Source organism: Equus caballus, chromosome 4 (genome assembly GCF_041296265.1).
Source record: "Equus caballus isolate H_3958 breed thoroughbred chromosome 4, TB-T2T, whole genome shotgun sequence".
NCBI lineage: Eukaryota > Metazoa > Chordata > Mammalia > Perissodactyla > Equidae > Equus > Equus caballus.
The window spans coordinates 111,195,773-111,216,167 of record NC_091687.1 but is presented as its reverse complement, the minus strand read 5'-3'; the positions used below and the strand labels follow the sequence as shown (position 1 = coordinate 111,216,167).

General features: G+C 47.1%; 1 protein-coding gene across 2 annotated transcripts in view; it reads left to right on the top strand.

The window, feature by feature from the left end:
• LOC111773296 (uncharacterized) overlaps nt 1-5,171 on the top strand; it is a 123,744-nt gene extending 118,573 nt beyond the window's left edge. Inside the window, exons 10-11 of one of the 2 annotated variants that reach the window (XR_011438300.1) lie at nt 1,846-1,961; nt 2,677-5,171. The gene's annotated coding sequence lies outside the window, so the exon portion shown is untranslated. The remainder of the gene's footprint in view (nt 1-1,845; nt 1,962-2,676) is intronic. The other variant, XR_011438301.1, reaches the window with a different exon arrangement.
• The last annotated feature ends 15,224 nt before the right edge of the window (nt 5,172-20,395 follow it).

Here is a 20,395-nt window from a genome sequence, read left to right as displayed (position 1 = left end):
GTTGGAGGGTTTCCTGTGGGAACTCCTTCCGTCGGCGGGGAGGGCTCTGGTGACTCTGGCCCCTGGGGTGGGACGGGGGGGTTAAAGCACTCTGTAGCCTGGAGAGATTTTCCGCTGTAGCAGAGGTTACTTGGTGCTTTCCTGCTCCTTCTGTGGTCATTTGCTGCCTCTCCAAACGACCTTGCCAACTGTGCCTGTCTGAGAAGATGCGTGGAGAGTCCGTTGGAACTGGAGGCCTCAGCTGGGAATTTTCTAGTTTTAGATGCCATTTTATGACTCAAGTTTTGACTTCCTGGAAATGTTGCCCTCATAAAAGTTGCCTGAAAATGGAGTCTTCCAACTCTAAACCCATTTCTTTATCGACTTATGCCACCATCTCAGAGAAGGAAATCCTACCCTAATTTCTGATTGATTTTCAAACATCAGCTACCAGCACATTAAAAAGCTCTCGCCCGATTCCTTTGATGGGTAATTAACAGGCTACAGCAGATGCTCAGTGATGCTTGGAAAGTTATGTAAAGAAACAGAGAGGGGACATCTTGTAGAGCAAAATTCTTCACCTATTTATCAGGGTTGTTGTAGAAAGGGCCGCACAAATGTGCCTTTTCAAATTACATTAAATTAATAAATACTCATCAGGTTTCTCCTAGGTCCCTCTTTTTTGTCCTGGGACTGAGTCATTAATTTTGTGGGAGCATGGATGCCTCAGTGAGTCCTACTGTCACCGTCCCCTCTGGCTGGAGTCACGAATTTCTTCTCCTGCAGGCTCAGCCCCAGAGTTCCCCAAACCCTCGTCTAGGCAGCAGACACGTACAAGAAGCTCCAGCTCTGTGGGTCATTGCCCTGCGGGCCCCCAGCTTGCCCCGTCCCCACCCCTGATATGCGGTCCTGCTGCTTGAAGCCCGTCCAGGTATGGGGGGCCGCAGTACTTCTCTACCGCGAGCTATCGGGCTTGTTCTTTTCCTGAGCTCTTTATAGAAAAGTCGCTGGTCCCTCAGCATCACCTCCCCAGTGTTTCCTGTGGTTTGGGTGTTATTGTGGTACCCACTCCCAATGGGACTTCCCTGGGTGTTGCTGTGGCCTGAACCAAACCTGAGTCCCACACCTGGTACTCCCTCCAGGGTCGTTTCTTCAGTCGGGATCCTGCTGAGCCCAGCTCCTTTATCCCCTCGGCCAATGATGCTGGGATCTCGGAGAGTCTGTGTTGGTCTTCTCCGCATCCTTCAGACAGGGCCGCATTAACCGTCATCCCTTCCCAGACACCACATTTCCACCTCCAAGCAGCTCGACTTCCCTCCCGTCTGAAGTGCACCCAGCACCCTGAGAACAAGCAAGACCCCGTGGGTGGGAGTGGCGAGGGGGCTCCATCCCGCCCTGTCTGCGCCTGGCTGGGGGCAGCACGGGGGCAGGAGGCTCGACTTTGGCCTGGTTTTCCAGGTCAAGTCTCCACTTCTTAGATGTGAGACTTTAGGGAGGTGGGTTAGTCTCTCTGGACTCACACTTAGGAAGCCCTCAACACCAGTAGCTGCTGTTAGAGTGATCTGTTTCCACCTGAGACGTTATCTCCCATGGTGGAGCATTATCCTTTCTCCCGTCTTCCCGCACCACCCCAGCTTCAGGCTGTCTCTTCTCAGTGATCCCACAGCATCTCTGTCACAGCATTTATCACGCTCGGGGAAAGCACGTCCACCGCCGTCTCCCCTGGGTGCGGGAGGGCGGGGCCTCTCTTACCGCCTACAGGAGAGCAGACCTAGGAAGCAGCAGGCTCTCAATGCGTGTGTGAAAGCTAGACGAGTTTTGCTGTATGCAGGCACTCCACCTGTGCCACTCACCCTTTGTTTTCAGGAAATGCCATCCACTCGTCTTGATGCTCAGATGCTGATGGTCTCTCTGCAGCCTTCCTGCGATGCCCGAGTTTTCCTTCTGTCCTAGCAATCTTAGCAGTGTCACCTCTGCTCGTTGTAAGTACTGGACGCATCTACCGTTGAAATCCAGGTCTGGGGAATGAGCAGCCACTTACTGTCCAAGCTCTCCATTTTCGGATCTTAGGACTCTTTCCTCTGATGGTTATGGAATACGTCCCATGACAATGTGTTCTATGATGGGAGGGGCTGTGCCACCTCCCCCAGGGTCTCTTTATTTTTATTTATTTATTTCTTGAGGAAGATTAGCCCTGAGCTAACTGTTGCCAATCCTCCTCTTTTTGCTGAGGAAGACTGCCCCTGAGCTAACATCCGTGCCCATCTTCCTCTATTTTATACGTGGGACGCCTACCACAGCATGGCTTTTGCCAAGCGGTGCCATGTCCGCACCCGGGACCTGAACTGCTGAACCCCAGGCCGCTGGTCTCTTGAGAAAAGTCAGGGCCAGATGTTCGTGCAAAGTGGAAGCAGCCCTCCCCTGCTCCCCCTGACCCCCTCACCCCAAATCGGCCCTCTCCGCCTTCCTCAGTGGCCCTCTATGAAGCATTCCTTCTTCTCTTGGAGGAGTCAGAAATACGCAGGCGACAAAGAAATGAAGGACTGGGGAGGACTGTGGAAGGCTCTGTGTGTCCAGGATGTGGGGCCAGGCAAGGAGAGACGGCTGGAGAGAAAGCAGAATTGTCAGGGGGAGGAATTTGCCTCAGGCCCAGCTCCTCGCCCCCATCTGGGCATCATTTCTTTCTTGTCTTTTCAGGACCCCAAACTAAACACATGAAGAGGGCCTCGTCCACTTCTCTGTGCCTCAGAATGCTGGGTCTTCCTCCTGCGGGGGCGCCGGCTGATCCGTCCGTCTTGGGGACCGTCCCTGTGAAAGTCTCGTTGGTTCTTTCCAAGAACTCATCGAGAGGGAAAACTTACAGTGGTACCAACGTGTATTGTAACACAATGCGAGGAAGGTTGACTCAAAGGGGCATTTTCTAATAGAATTTCAGGCAAAAGAACGTGGTTAAATGGAAAAACATAGCTTTTAAAAGAAAATGCTGTTATGACTATTGCTTTTTTAAAAATCTGTAAAATAATATTGTACAAAAAATTGCTTCCTTTCCCAGTACGTGAACAGTCCCCATGGATAAAAAAGTCACATTTCCAATCATCCAACTCATTCACTCATTGCAAAGGCTCGATGGCACACCTCTTAGGTTCTAGGCCGTGTGCTGGCCATGCGAAGGTGAAAGAGACACTGTCCCTCGTAGTCTGTGACATCTGGGACAAACCAGGAGAGTGGGAGGGGATCTGGGAAGTCATACAGCCTAGAGTTGCATGTAAGACAGGGTCACATCTATGACAACTTGGGCGAGTGGCCACTTCTGCTCCCGCCCCTCCCGTGACGGGCACTGCCTGCTTGGGGACGAGTCGCTGTGTTTGCTCATATTGCTCCCAAATTTGTCTTCTTTTATTTCTGCTTCATAGTTCTTCTGGTTCTTTCTCTTGGAGCTACACAGAAGGCGCCTGGGAATTTTGGAGAAAGTCCGTGTGACTCTCGGTTCCCCCGTGTCCTCTTCCCAGTTTCCTGCCGCCATCCTCGTTGGCTGGGAATACTCTGCACAATGGAAGTAACTGGATTTTGGAGTCAGACTTGGGGCTGGGCCACGTTCTAGCTGCAAGAGCTTGGACACACATTTGTTAGCATTTTGAGTGATAATAAGCCCGTATTTTCTCACTTGTAGAACAGACACAAAAATCCCATCTCATAAGATTGTTCTGAAAATAAACCGAGGAAATCTGTGTGATACGCCAGCACAGACTCCACACGTCCTTGGGCATAATAAACACTTGTCGTCAAGTGACCGGGTGAACGCAGGGTTTCACTGCTCTCCTCTCATTGTTCCGCCCTGGACCCATCCGGCTGCTCATCGGCTCCTTTAAAATAAGGCGTTCAGATCTGAGCGTGGATGTCAATCTAGGGAAAGGAGTAGTGGCTTTATTTCTTGGGTTTATCTGAACTTTTACTTATGGAAGCTGATCGTATGTATTTTAAGCAACCTTCCATTATGCAATGTGTTTTACAATACGTAGGTTCCTTGAATTTGTCGTTCAGCTAAGAACCTCAGATTTTGTTTGTGGTAAAACTAGGTTTCTTGACCCCAGTGGGTGGAATTGACTTATCAAGCCCGAGAGCAGGATTTTCACATCCCTTCTGGTTGAGTTGCAGGCAAGTCCTCGGGCGCCCGTCTCAGATTTTGAGCTGGAGCGGAATCTGGACTCACCGTGGGTTTTATTGCTGTCTCCCCTAACTTGGTGTGTGTCATCTGCAGTTTGGTTGAACATATTTTATTTTAAAATTTGAGGCTGATCTGGCTGCCGTATCTTTTCTCATTGATTGCCAGGGTTGGATCAGCATTTGAGGACTGCAAAGCAAGCATCCCACACTTCTCCTTAAATGTGCTCCCCATTGAAGAATGTGACCTTCCAGCTTGGAGGAGGAATTTCCTTCCGTCAAGGGCATGCCTTCTGTATCTTCATCTGGTCAATTCACAAAAACACCAAGGTGGAACATGGACTAATGCAAAATCTGGCCATATACCACTTTTCTCCAGAAGGGTTCAAATCCAGGTCCCCTTTGGAGTGTATTTACTGTTCAACCAACCAGGAATCCATCTAATAACTCTATTGTCCATCAGGTCCTACATCACCATTGTGAAGGAACCTCACAAATGTGCCACACATCGAGATGCAAGGTGTAAACAATAATGATGGCAGTGAACATGTACCAAGAGCATTGTGTTAAGGGATGTCACTAAATTATCAAGTGGAGGCTATACATTGACTACAGGCGGGGAAATAAACACTTAGAGAATTTCAGAAACTTTGCCCACATCAGACTAGGAAGCGGAGGAGCCGGGTTTGAAGGCAGGCAGGCCAGCCCGAGCGCCCACAGTTGTCACAACTACTTACTCCTTGATTGTTTTCAATATCACCAGTTACATGTTTTAATAATAATTCTCTACCTTTTCATAGACAGTGGTCAAATTTTTTCTGTAGAATTTTAAGTAATGGATAGATGATAGCTTTGGGGAATGGTGTGGGAATATTCTTGCTAAGGACAGAGGTACAGATTTTTTTTATTCCAGTTCAAGTTTGCTCTTTTGGTTTTCTTCCATCCGGCTGCAGTTAACACTTTCATGTACAATATTATCACCAAGTATGACGCATTCCTTTTTAAAATTAAAGAGCAAACAAGTAAAAAAATTGATATCGTTAACTGCTTTCCTGGAGGCGGTATACCTTCAGCCTTGTCTCCTGTGTTTCCCAATAGTCCCCGAGGCGGGTGGCACAGACATCTGCATCCGCGACGTCTACGTCCACAGACGTCTGCGTCCACGACATCTGCATCCACATCATCTGCATCCACGATGTAGTCAGGGGCAGTTGTCCCTGAGGTTGAAACGATGACCTCGAGTCACACTCAGCGTCTTCAACAAGAAAAGTCGTTTACAATCCATTCACCAAGTCTTTCTCACTAAGCAGTGACATGGAGAGGAACAAAAAAGATTTTTCCTGTTAATTCGTGTGTAAACATCACATTTTGCTAATTAGAATATTCCCTTCTCTAATATTCCTCTTCAACAAAGTTTTTACCCTCCTGCCTTATAGGTCTATGAATCCTGTTATTATTTTAACATCTTGAAAAATATAGCATATAGAATATGATCATATTGTAGGAAAGTTTAATCTAATAGGAAATATTATTTTCTTTGGTCATATCTCAGTTATTCAGATCTTGATTACCCAAATTTCAATTCCTTCAAATTGGATCCTGTTTTATACCACATGTTGCGTGAATTTTAAACCCTTCAACAAACTGGTTTTTATCAGAGAGAATGTCAAGTACTCTAAGTCCCTAATGAGCTGGCATTCTCTTGAAATTCCTTAAATAGTTATAATTACCCAAGACATAGTGAGACATCTGGCATATGGGAAATTGTCCTCCAAACAGGACGGAGAACAAAGGCCGACAAGACTGAAAACCTTTAGAATGAGGAAATGGACGTGGACGTGAACTCAACAGGGAGGCCCAGAGCATGCTGGGAGATCTCGAGGACAATTTGCTCTGCTTTCCAGCCTCAATCCCTCTTTATATCATTGTCCTTCATTATCAAAGATGCCGCTGTGCTGCTGACATTGTCGTTTCCTGGGCCAAGATGTCCATTTAGCGTGTACTTAGAGTGCATCTCTGCTGTGCCTGCTAGCATGGTGAGGCGGAAAGATGGCTCATATTGCAAGCCATGCTACCGAGCTGGTGGGTTATTCTGGGAAGGCGCTCTGCAAAGTGGACCACATGAGAATTCACCCAATGTCAACCGGAGGCGGTAGAAATAAGAATAGGGGAAAATTCATTTTTCTTTTAAAGATCTCAAAATGCTTGACCTTGTTCTTGAGTTTATCAAAACAAGCATGCTTTGTCTCACAGCTTTTAAACTAACTGCAGTATCTCCAGTTAGTTTAGAGTCCGGCAGCTTAAGGAAAATGTTCTTTCATCTTATACGTACATCATAAATCTATTCTCATGAAGTGGACAGTATTGTGACAAAAATAGTTTACACCTCCAAGTTCAGCCCTGCATACCATAAAGATGGGTATATGGTCTTTACCCACAAGGATCAGAGCTGCCTGGCCCAGCAGAGAGTGGGGGCTCCAGGTGTGATGGCTGTCAGGCAGCCAGTTACCAGAGTGAGCTCTTCAGAAAACATTAAATGGGTGGTGGAAAAAATGCACATGTGGATATTGTAGCACAGTTTTGGAGCTATCCAATTCAAAACAGATAGGAGAAGCTATAGAGGAAAATACACTGATTTATCACAGAATACCCTGAATTGACAACTAGATGTAGTAAAAGGAAAGCCTTCAGAGGTAACTGAGTCTAAGATCATCAGCATGGAGCACAAGGCTGCAGAACATTAGAATTTAAACTGGACAGTGAACGGAGAGTGTACCATGACTGAGAAATCGCAAGGGGAGCAGGCCTGGGCATGATGAAAGATTTAGACTCAGAGAGTGCTGGTGTTGACTTGAAAAGAAGAGCATCCAGACCATGCAACACCAAGGATTTTAGCATTATTCCCAATCGCCGAGGTATGGAAAGAAACTAGGTGTCTGGTCAATGGGTGCATGGAAAACAAAGTTATATATGTGGAATATTACTCAGCCATAAAAAGAGATCATGCCATTTGCAACAACATGGCTGAAACTGGAGGACATTATGCTAAGTGAAATAAGCCAGTGAGAGAAAGGCAAATACTGGATGATCTCACTTACATGTGCAACCTAAAAAAAAGTCAACCTCACAGAAGCAGAAAGAAGTTTGTTGGTTACCAGGAGCTGGCACGTGAGGGAAACGGGGAGACGTGGATCAAATGGCACAGAGTGGCAGTTATGAATAAGGATGAATAAGTCTAGAGATCTAATGTACACCATGAAGACCATAGTTAATAATACTGTGTTGAATACTGGAAATGTGTAAGGGAGTACATTTCAGGTATTCCCATCAGACATATACAAAACAGAGAACTAAGTAAGGAAATGGAGATTAATCAGCTTGACTGTAGTAATCATTTCACTGTGTATACGTATATCAAACTATTATGTTGTACACCTAAATATATATATTTTCATTAAAAAATAAAATAACACTGTTCTCAACTTCAAAAAAAAGGATTTTAGGCACACCAAACCTTCCTATTCAAAAATCCACACCTTTAAATGTACATATTACAAGCTTATATAATAGTATTTTATCTCAATGTGTTAACAGGTTCTTTCAATTTGTGTGGCTATATTATCAATATTATTGACTTGCAAGAAGAAGAATAAATCACTGGGACTAAACTTATTCACCAAGCATCTCTAGGATCAAGGCATTGTGTTAGCAACAGTAGCCCCTACTCTTGAGGCTCAAAGCTGAGCAGAGCTTACGGCTGGTGGTGCAAAGATTTGCGAGTGGGGCATGTGAGCAGAGAGAAACGTCTGAACAAGAAAGGAGCCAACTCTGAGCAGCTGCTGTGACAGCTCACTCAGAACCAAACAGACGTAGGCCACGCACATGCAGAATTAAAGTGATTATAAAGGTTTAAACCATTTCTCTGATGCCTTTGGCAAACACGGACAAAAGGTCGCTCCCTTCCATGTGAATAACAATGGTATTGTAAAAAGAGCCAGGTGAAAAGAAACACACAGATTTCCAGAATAATCAAAAGACACATTATTGGTATTTCCAACACACAGTCACTGACGGCGAGGAGGGCGAGACTCTGTCTAAGAGGTGTCAGAATTCTGGGCACGTCCCCAAATGCCATCTCAGTGAGCACCGAGAACATCAACGCAAACCTGTGTGGGCAGCTGGAGTGGCAGGACATGCACAGGATCATCCCCGGCCCTGGGCATTGATCCTTTTAGTGACAATGCAGAAATCAGTATCTCCGGACACTTGTCATCTCGCCCTTTTTTTTTCCCCAAAGGAGAGCAAGGAGCCTAAATGTAAGGTTGTTAAACCAAAAGCCGTGGATGGAAGATCTAATCTGATGAAAATCTGCTCATATTTCTACAAATAACTATTTAGCAAGATCTGGAGTCTCGAGGGTCCTGCCTAATGTTGTTGACATCTGGGAGATCAGGAGGAAACCAACGAAGATCAGAAATAGAAAACCTTGACCTTCAAACAAGCAGGAACTCACTGGTGGAGGCTGAGAACTACGGAAAGCCTTTCTCCACATGTCTCTATGGCTCCTCTGTACACGTCCATTTATTTCCCAGGTTCCTTGAAATGCTTTTTATGAAAACATTTCACAGTGTCTTTTTTACTTTAGTTCGGTTTAGGACAATGTTTCCTCCATTCCACACTGTGACCGGATTGGGTGACGTGGACGGGGGTAACACGTGAGCTGGCTTGGGAGGTGAGCACATTCTTTCAAATGAGGGGTGTGTTCATGGGTCAAGGCACACACACGATGCTGTGAGCACTCGGGGTGGGCAGGGGGGCACCGAGCCTGCGGGGGCTAAGGAAGGATCCCGGGAAAGGCTGCAGGACAGTTTCCAGGGTGAGTACATGTCCACAGGGAGAGGGGAGCCTGGAGTGTGCACGTGCATGTGTGCATGTGTGTGTGTGTGCATGTGTGTGCGTCAAAGGTGAGAGTGACATGGATAAGACTCAGGAACATAAATAAGACTCAGGCAAGGACCGGCGCAGAGTGTGAGGCAAGAACAACAGTGAGAGGCAGCGAGGACGGGAAGGGAAGGCAGCCTGGGGAGGGTGGCCGAGCCTGCCTTCAGGTGACCAGGAGTCTTTGAAGGACGGTTTTTACATGTGGAACTGACAAGGTCAAATCGGTATTTTAGATAGTTCATTCTGATGGGGACTGATTAGGGGTAATGATTGAGGGGAAATAGAGAGAGACACACACACATGGACAGAGACAGACAGATGGGGTCGGGTTGTGTGTCTGCAGAAGGGGACTAGAAGAGAGCAGGACAGCTGCGCATCCAGGCTGTGGTAGCGGGATGGCACGAAGGGCATGGCTCACAGAGCATGTTGGAAGGTGGAATGAGCGGAACTGCTGACGGCTGGGCTGGCTGGGGGACAGGTCATCCTCCTGGAAGTTGGAGCGCTGGTTTTCTGTGATTTGTGTGGTTTGAGCTCACAGAAGTCCTGCAGATGCCCCCCTGAGTCACCAGACAGAACAGTTTCACTCACCCTTTGAATATTAGCCAGTTATTACTTTCATTCCTGTAACTTTAAAACCTATTCGCCTTTGAAGTCCTTAAAGGCCTCGAAATCTCATCAAAAACGCAGAAGCCAGTTGGGCTCGTTCCCGGTTGGTCAGTGGCTGGTGAGTCAAATCCCGTCTCTCGACTAGTCCTCGCTCCCTTAGCCACGGCTCCAGAGGATGCAGAGAGCGCCTTCTGTTTGTGTGAAGTGGGTATTAATATTCTTAATTAAGAAAAATTTCAAACACTTAGAAAAATTAACAGAAGAGAATATTAAATGCCAAAATACTGGTGACTCACATTTAATAAAATGTTGCTGTATTTTCTTGCTGTTTTTCTGTGGAAACATTTTAGAGTGAATTTGGACATAATGCTAATATATCCCTGATTATTTCAATATGCATCTCCAAAATATAAGGACAGTTTTCCTCATACCCACAATGACAAATACCTGACACAACGAATAACTCCCCGATTTGTCTGCTATCTGTCTGTGTCGCATTTCCGCCATGCCCCTGTATGTGTCTTACAACTGGTTTGCTTAAGTCAGGATGCGACCAGAGGCTGTGTCTGCTCTTGGTTGCTAAGCACCGGGGTCTTCTCCTCTGCAACAGTCACCTCCCCTCATTTTCTGCTGCGGCAAAACAACAAGGATGCTTTCATTTCCAAAGATAAGGGACCACACTGGATCCTGATGAGATATTTCACTCCCCTTAAAGCTTCGACCAGACCACCAATAATCAAGGGGCTGATGGGTTTCGTTGACTTTCTCCTCACCCTCCCATGAGGGCCAGACAAGCCCCTACTCAGACAGGTGGCAGAGAGCCGGCGGGGAGTTGGCCCGAGAAACGGAACATGATTGATTAGAATTTCCTGTTCTATGGATTATCCACGCCCCATAGCTGCTCTCTATGTTGCTAAGAGATATAGAAGGACTCAAAGAACATGAGACACTCGAAAGGAGGCACACACCCAAAGTGGCAGAGGCAACTTAGGACAAAAGCAATATTTTAGCATATTGTTTAGAAATTGGCATAAGTTTAGGAATCCATAAAATAAATTAGTAATTGATGTCAATCAACTTAATATTATTCCAATATGTTAACTTAATTCCAACGATTATTAAATAATTAATGTTAAATATTAAATACTTTAAATATTATTTTAATGTAATAATATTAAAGTGAATGCCAATTTAATATTAATTTAATATTTGAAACTAATGATACATTTATAAATAAATTAGTATAAATTTATTAATTTAGCATAAATTTTAGGCGTTACAAGAGTTTGTAGTAGAGGAAATAAGTTTTTTAGTTAAAATGTTTACTTATAGCCAGATTTCCTTTGTTCTCAGCTGGAATTTTGCATTTTTTGGTTTTTGTCTTCCCATCTGATTCATGTGGCCCCTTTCATTGCTCAAATAGCTTTTCAGACTTGATTGAATTCCAGTCATCTTTTTAAAAGTGAAAAACAGAAAACCAGGGAGACTCAGTATGGTCAAGATGTCAGTTCTTTCCAATTTCATCTATAGATTCGATACAATCCCCATAAAAATCCCAGGAAGATATTTTATGGATATTGGCAAAGTGACTCTAGGTGTATGTGGAGAGGAGAAGACCAGGAGAGCCAACACAATGCTGGAGGACCAATTCTTCTCACTTCCTAAATATTACATATTTAAATTGTTTTGTCTTTTTAACGGGTGGTTTCAAAGGATTGTACGTCTACGATGTGATCGTGACCACCATCATCTTTATGATTGTCTGGAGGCAAAATACACACACATGCGTAACTTCGTGTGATCCTCATCTCTCTAATTCCATGATACAGTCCACTTGAGAAGTTGACTTTTAATACAAAAATTCTACTTCTGGCAAATTCACGTGTGCACATCCATTCTGTGAAATTAAGTATTCCCTACAACATCGCTAACATGTAATTGACCTTGGTCTTGAGACTTGGCCATTGGTTTTAAGAGTGGCACTGACCAAAAGTTAGGGAGAACTGATGGCAGAGCTAAGAACACGACACGGATGCCAAGCATCTCTGGATCGGTGTCCTTTGCCAAAGGTTCTCAAGATGCTGCAATTCAAGAAAACATGCGATTTTAGCATTGTTGGTAAGAGACCCACCAGAGACTCTATTCCAATGGCCACTTCTTTAAACTCATCTCCAATGGGACGTGATTTGGTCCCTCCTTGCCTTCTGAGCACAGTGGACTTGGCGTCCGCATGCCTGAGTCCTGGTGCTGCCTCTGCCTCTGATCAAATGCGCCCCAGCACCGGTCACCATCTCCCTGGGTCCCAGCTCCACCTCCACAAAGGAGGGGCTATGCAGCTGAACCCAAAGGTCGCCTTTTCATCCTTGATTCTGTTTGTGAATGTTCACAGATGACTTAATTTCCCTTACATTTATTTTTTTCCCCGAAATGCCCCTTTCATGTTGCATTTCAGAGATTGTACACCTGAGCAGAGAAATCTGCACCCTTTCGCATTTTTCCACATATGTGCCAGCAGACGGGAAGGTGCTTACAGAGTTAGGTGTAAAGCATTAACTACGTGTGTATTGCTTCTGCCAACCTCTGCAGAGAGCACAGAGAGCACCAGTCCCCTCGCCCCGTGCTACCAAGTGAGCTACAGTTTAGGAGGGAAGAATGGTAACTTGACATGAGGCAGCCAGAGAGCGGCACAGCCCACGATGACGAGGACGGTGCAAGCTGCAAGGCCACCAGGATGAGAGCTCAATGCCAGCCCCGGCAAGCACCGAGCTGGGCTCCAGGAGACGTCGGTTGTGTTTCCATCCTCACGCCGGCCGCTTGGAGCCTTTGTGCTGGGGGGTGAGATGAGGGCAGCTGCACCTTCTCCCCAGGGTTAGGCGAGGTCAAACGAAGGCCGTGTATGGGCACTCTGGCAGCCCCCGACACGACGACCTCGCCACCACTCAGACGGGTGGATAGGCCTCGCACCCCATTCCTGCCGGACACCCCTTCATTGGAAAATTAACAGAGTAGAGGAGTCTTTCCTTAAACTTTTATTTGCTTAAACTTTTATTGACGAGCACCCCTCAATAAGCTCCTGGTTGTAACCTGGTCCTACCACTGACTGGATACAAAGTCTTGACTAAGGAATCTTCTCTCTCTGGGCCCATTCCTTCATTTAAAAAATCGACTGGGTGACCTTAAAATGCCACAATTCATGGGATCGAAATGGCAGGAATTGTGCCCTCAAAACTTAGAGACTAAAGCAACTTTCCTGGGCGCAGAGAAGGCCTTTGAATCATAGCCCAGCTTTTTGTTTTTTCTTCCTGGAACAGAAACAGATACACGTTACCCACTATAATTGTGAGCCAGGACTTTAAAAAATTACTTTCTGTCAGCTGTGGCACGTTTAAACACCCAAAATATTTCAGGAGACAGTTGACTTCTGTGTTTCAAGAAAGATTTAATAAAGACGTGCGTGTTCAGACTTGCTCTGCGACCCTTCTGTCTGTAGCTGGCAACGCGGGACCCAGGCCTGTGACGGTGCAGTCAGGCATTTTTTCCTCCAAACTTGCTGCGCACAGTTTTAACTCTTCGTTCGTTTCCTACTTTCTCACCTCTCCTTTCAACACTAGCATGCAGCTTACCACATGGAGGCCCAAATAGCCTATGAAATATTTTTTAATCATCTGAAAATGCCAGATCAATCGGCGAGTGGCTTCCGCGCCTCTCCACAGGACTGCTTCAGCTCAGACCTGGCCAGTTTTGCATTTTGCAAGGCGAGGCAGGGCAAGGCTGGAGTTGTTTTGTACCAGTCTCTGGTCCTCAAAACGCCCGCCGTGGAAATACCCTTTGGTTCTGCGAGCAGTTAAGATCCTATCTCTGTTCAAAATCATCATTACAGGAGAGAGAAGTAATTTCGGTGAGACTATTAGCAGCATGCCTGAAACATCCTTATTAACTTTTTCTTCTTTTGTGGTCCATCTTTTATCAGGGCCTATCTGCATTCAGCATCTGGCCCGGCTGCCAATACATTTTAATAATAATAATACGTTGCACTTTTTGAGCACCCTTTCATCCAGGAGCCCAGAGCGCGTTGCAAACATTAATTAATTAAGCTCCGCTCAACACCCCTTTGAGGTCGGTTTGCCCTGGTATGGTACAAGACGGTTCAAGTGGTTCCGTCTCAAGCTCGCCCACTCGAGCTTAAGCAAAACCCCAACAAAGGCTCCCTTCTGTGGGTTCAGCTGAGTCCTGGATGAAAGGACAGCTGCCCGGCTGAGGACTTTCTGATGTGGACTGCCCGTCCCGTCACCTCTGCGCCGGGTCCTGGCTCCGTCCTCTGACCTTCTCCATGCCAGCTTCTTCCGAGAGGACACTCGGCTCTGGGCACCTGAGAGCCGAGCCGATTCCAGAACCACCAGCTGCGGTGGAAAAGCGAGCGAAAGAAGAAGACGCATCAGGCTCTTCAAATCCTGCTATTGCCGAGGTCAGAGCAGAGACAAAACATCCCATGTCCAGGGTCCTGTGGCGTCAGAGGTGGGGAGCCTCACCCTGGAGGATGGATCAGAGAAACGCAGAAAACCTGCAAGTGCGTGTGTTCCTACTCCAACAAGTATTTACGAGCCGTCTGCTCTGTGCTGGGCTCCGGGAGGCCCGTGATTAGAAGGAGCAGAAGTAACACCCCGAGCCTCCTGTCCTCTGGCCTAATCTTGTGTGAGATGGCGCACACCAAGAGAGGGGACAGACCCCTTTGAAACTGGTTGACCGCAGTGACAATGGAGGAGCGGTGCCTGGTTCTGAGGCTGGAACCCGAGGAGACCGGCACTGAAGGAGGTGGTTCTAAACTCCGGGAGGCTGTGGGTCTTTCAGGAGCTCCTGCAGGCACGTGGATGAGGTGACCTGCAAGGGGCAGAGAGCTCGTTGTCATTGTTTATTTCTAATGATGCCTTTTCCTGTGAATCTGCTTATAACAGTCTCCGTAGAATTAAAATGCAATGGCCCACCCCTTTACACGGCTTACGGTCTTAGATTTGGTTTGGCTGAGAGTAAGAGGAGAGTGTCCAGTGGGTGAAAATCTACTAATCACCGAGAGAGGGGAATTAGGTGCGAGGGCTGCTGTCCTTGACTGCTGGCTAGCGCAGGCCTCTCCGCATGAGCTCCAGGATGCCTGGGTCTACGGAGACCTCTGTGGGTGAAGCAGAGGCCCCAAGAAGAAAAACAGTTGTCTGCTAATTGGTTGATGGTGTGTTTAAGAGAGGTGTGTGTGAGAGAGTGCATGTGAGTGTGCATGCGTGGGAGTGCATGTGAACGTGTGACGGTATGTGTGCATTTGTGCATACAAGTGTGTTTTTGTGTGAGTGTGTACATATGAGCAAGAGTGTGAGAATGAGTGTATATGTGCTTGTGTGTGTGTGTTCCGTATGTGAGTGTGTCTCTGAGTGTGTGTGTGAGAGAGGGAGAGAGAGTGCCTGGTTGCAGCCCAGGGGATCTGACTGAAGGGCCGTCCCTGCCAGGTGCTGAGCTGGCTTCAAAGCGCCTCACGCCTGGTCGCTCACGTTTTGGACTTGCTCTGATTCCAACTTCCTGAAGCCTCCTCGCTGTGGGAGGATGCACTTGACAGTTCTAGCGTGTGCTCTTCAGCGGGTGCTACAGTTCGCTGTGTGCTAAAACCACCTAGAGAAGCTTCACAAATCCCGTGCCACACGCCTCACCTGCCAACGACTAACAGGGTCTCGGAGACGGGACCCTGTGCCAACACTTGGAAACTTGTCCGGTGAGGCCAATGTGTAGCCAAGCTCTGGATGGTTCTGTACCATCGATTGGTAATTCTGAAAACATCTACTTTTCCAGCCACACCTACAGTTACAGACTTTTCCTTCCGACTCAGAGATGAACTTCTTCCCTTGGCTCGTTTGAACTATCTGGACTCACGGGGCTGCAGCGGCAGTGGCAACAAGTTACCTGTGAATGAAATCCGAGTGGTCCTCCTTGATACCGAGGACCTTGCTCCTCGGAGAACTGGCACAAGCCATGTTTTTCTTTTTTTTTTTCCAGATGTTTTTCTGCAGCATTCCCTATAGCCAAATCTTGGTTCACACTGCTTGTTTGAGATCTAGGGGTATTTTGACAATGTCCATTTCAAAATGGCATCATCTTCCCAGATCTTAGTTTGTTGGATTATTTTTCCTGAAGTCCCTGAAAGAGAACGGAAGAGGAGGAAAGGAATTCTTTTCATGTCTTCCCTGTAACAGACTCCCCCTGTTACTGAGCCTCACTCAGGATCGTGCATGTGTGTGTTACTAGCACAAGCCTTCTTTACGGTGAGGAGCCCTCCCAGCTCATTCCACCCTGCATCAGTTCCTCTGATGGACAGCCTTGCGCTGAGCCAGCCCTCTGTCAGGGTCCACATGTGGATGCTCCGCAGGTCAGACTGATTGACAGGGCGGGGTCCCGCCCACGGTGGGAGAGGAGAGCGGCCGCGCAGCGTGCCCTCCTGTCTCCGGCGCTCTGACTGGCTGAGCTGCACGGGCGTGGGCTGTCTTTGTAGAAAACACATTCATCACTGTCTGGGAATAGTTGTGTATCTTCTGGGCTATAAAGAGATGGACATTCAGGCAAGCCTACGTGGAGAGGGAGACCCCTCCCGTTCGGGTTAGCCTCAGGCGTGCCCCTAAGAGTTCAGATGCTTATTAGAAGCTTGGAGTTACCTCCATCCACCAATTCTGAGAGACCAGCCAGGGATTCCGGCGGGTATGGACTTCCAGCTGGAATGTTCCTCACGTTCATCTTTGCCATCCCTGGAAATTCCCAGATTGGAGATGCTTTCCCTCCCCAGGTGGACCAGGAAAATGAGAAAGCCCCTCAGAATGGCTCCATCTTCCTTGGGCCGTCTCCCGAGCAAGGCCAGAGCCCCCCTGGTGACAGATAATGGAGGTGAGCGGCCTGGTCTGAGCTCGCTGTCAGCTCTGGGAGCGTGTTTCCCATTCACAGGACGTCAGTGTTGGGTAGAGAAAGTGCTGGGCATCAGGGCACCTGGATTTTGGTGTTGGCTTTGCTCATAACGTATTTATATTCAGCAAATTCCTTATTATTTTTCCTGAGATTCAATTTCCTTGTTTATGAAGTGAGGGCTAAAAATGATCTCACAGGCTTATGGTAATGTCCAAATAAAATGATGGATGTTAAAGAATTCTGAAGACTACCTGGAAAGAACACTATTCGTCATGATTTTTTTTAAACACCTAATTTTCCTATACTTGGCCCACTAGTCAAACAGAACGATGAATGGTTAAGACACAATTAGCCCGTTGGGGGCTTTTGCCCTAATAAAGTGCAAGTTCCAGGGATAGGAAGGGGAAGTTTGGGATTTATTGTTAAGACATTTATTGATTTTCAATAGATTTTTATGTGGGTCTTGGTATCCACCGGCCACACCTCACTGCGACCCGGTTGTGGTTTTAGTAGGCGCGTTCGAGCACCCGCCTCCCGAACTCGCTCCCTGCCCTCCCCGAAGGGGCGGGGCCCTCCACAGGTGGAGCTGCTCCTCAGCGGGGCCCAGGGAGCACTCGAAGGAGTCGGCTGTGGGCCCGCCCTCTGTCCTCTCAGGGCCCAGGTCGCTGCCTGCCTGGCGTGGTGTCTGAGCTGTGGAGGGTCCCTCCTAGGCTCCGGACCCCGACCCACCTGGGTGCTGAGATGCTGCCCCACCGCCCTTTTCCCCTCGCCTCATCAACACCACCCTCTCCTGTGTGCCCACACCCAGCACCCAGCAAGCTCCCGGCACCCACATCCAGGGCTGGATTGTTAAATTGCTGCTCCTCTGAAGCTCTTTTCTGAAAGAGCCCAGACCCTTTACAGGAAATAGGGCATTTGGAACCACTTTAAAATGAGATTTTAAAATGCTCTCATTAACGTTGTTTGCTCCAAAAGAGTAGCACCATGCGGTAGGGATTGACAAGGGTCTCTTTCCGTTAGACCAGGGCAGTCTTAGCATCCACAAGGGAGAGGCTGACCGGGCTGGCCTGGACAGGGAGCTGGTCCCGCTCCAGCACGGCGTGTGGGTCGTCATTCCTGGGGGCTCTGGACAGGCCCTGCTACTGTCCTTCACACAGCTGGAGACTGTCTACAGATTCTGTTTCAGGAAGTTCTGAAATGCAGGATGCAATAGAATTTTCTGGATGAACTCTGACCCTTGAGTGATAAAGGACCCTCCAGTTGGAATGCCCAGAGCAGCCGAGTATTCTGGCCTGAGAGTCTCTCAAGTGCACAGGGTCCCTCCTGCTAGACCCCCCAACGTTTGCTAAAGCTGTACTTCTGAGAAAATGTCAGAGGAAAAAAAAATGCCAATCTCTTCTCCTTTCTGTTAAGAAAAACTAGATTTTCCCCAGAGAAGGGAGACTTCTCTTTGATGGGTCCACCTGCAGTGTCAGGTGAAGGTTGGAGAAAGCCTGGAACGGGCTGGCTTTGTTCTCTGAACACCAGGACTCTCAGAGATATGGACTTCCTCTTTCTGTGCATTTCACATTGGCAGTGAGTCCTTGGGGACATCTTGGCACTGTCAATGTTGCAATGGGAGCAGGAGGGCACTGTCTGAGGTCATGAAGGAAACTCAGGGAGCAGAGGGTCAGCCAGCCCACCCTGGGAAGGAGGAGAGTCTTATCCTCTCTCAGACATCCTCCTCCTTCTCCGGGCGCATCCCCACGCTCTGATTGCCCCGGCCCAGCTTGTGACCCCCTGAGCCCGCCCTCCCGGATATGCTCGTGACCCCGCTAAGCTTTCCACATTCTGTTCTCTTGTTCCCTTTACCCTGAGATTTCCAGACAATTGGGGGCCAGATGGCACTAGTGATGGAGAAAATTTTGCTGTTTCCCACACCATAAAAGTGTTTGCATTTCAGTAAGGACCAAGGAGACCCAAAGCCATCATCTGAAGGAGCAGATGTCTAATGGGATCATTTTAAGAACATACGGAGAAGTGTTTTTGTCTGTTTGTTGGGTTATATTTGGAATTTTGGTTTCCATTTTCATGGGGCATGTTTGTTGAGGTGTAATTTATATACAGTAAAATACACCCCTTAGATATACGTTCACTGAGTTTTGACAAATGTATACAGTCATGTAATCTTGATGACCACAACCAACAGAGAAAACACTCCATCGCCTTCCAAATTTCTTCCTGCCCTTTGCAATAAATTCCCTATTCTACCCCAAGACCCTGGGAAGCACCGTGTGATCTGGGTCCCCTCTAAAATGTCCTATTAATAGAATCACGTAATATGTGGGCTTTTACATCCGGCTTCTGTCACTTAGCAGTTTGCTTCTGAGGTTTACCCACCTTGCTGCCCGGACAGCAGACGCTTGTTTCCCTCGATTTCTGAGTGGTATTCTGTTGTATCATATTTGGCAATTTGTGTTTCCATTCACCAGTGATGAATGTTTGGGTTGTTTCCATTTGGGGCTATTAGGAATAAGGCTAATATACACATTCATATTGGGTCTTGGTGGGAAGCTATATTTTTATTTCTCTCGAGTAAGTGCCTGGAACGTGCTTGTACGGTAACTTTACAAGAGAATGTCAACCTGTTTTCCAAAGTAGCTGCATCACTTTGCATTCCCACCCGAAAGGTGTGAGGGTTCCACTGGCCAGCGTTGACCAGAACTTCAGTCATTCTAGCAGGTACGTAGCGATGTCTCATTGTGATTTTAATTGCACTTTCCCAACAACAAATGGTGCTGAGCATTTTCAGCGTCTGTTCAAATCTTTTAACCACTTTTTTTTTTTTTAAAGATTGGCACCGGAGCTAACAACTGTTGCCAATCTTCCTTTTTGTTTCTACTCCCAAATTCCCCCCAGTAGACTGTTGTATATTCTAGTTGTAGGTCCCTCTGGTTGTGCTGTGTGGGACGCTGCCCCAGTACGGCCCATCGAATGGTGCTATGTCCTTGTCCAGGATCCAAACTGGCTAAATGGGCTGCTGAAGCAGAGCACATGAACTTGACCACTCAGCCATGGGGCTGGCCCCTGACAGCTCTTTTTAAAATGAGATTGTTTGTCTCATCATTACTGAATCATGAGTTCCTTATAGATTCTGATACAAGCTGTCATCAGATATGTGTTTTGTAAATGTTTTCTCCCAGTTGGAGGCTTCCATTCACTTTTTTAGTAGATTCTTTCAAAGAGCAGATGTTGTTAATTTTTTTCTTTTCTTTTTTGAGGAAGATTAGCCCTGAGCTAACATCCGCCACCAATCCTACTCTTTTGCTGAGGAAGAGTAGCCCTGAGCTAACATCCGTGCCCATCTTCCTCTATTTTATATGTGGGACACCTGCCACAGCATGGCTTGACAAGCAGTGTGTAGGTCCAGACCCAGGATCTGAATTGGCGAACCCCAGGCCACCGACGCAGAATATCTGAACTTAACCACTAAGCTACCCAGCTGGGCCCAGATGTTGTTAATTTCAACGAACTCCAATTTGTAGCTATCCATTGATTTAGCATTTCTTTAATTTCTCTCAGCAAAGTCTCTTCCTCAAAAGTTTGTACCATTAAGAATGCTGATTTTTTCACTTTATTAGCATTGCTATTATTTAAAAATTTTGGCTGTTTAATAGGCAGAGAATGCTGTCACATTATCTTACACTGGATTTATTTTCTGATTAACGAAATTGAACGTGCTTCTTGTTTTTGGCCACTTGTCCTCCCCCTGTGGCTCTCCCGCTCCCGTCCTTTGCTG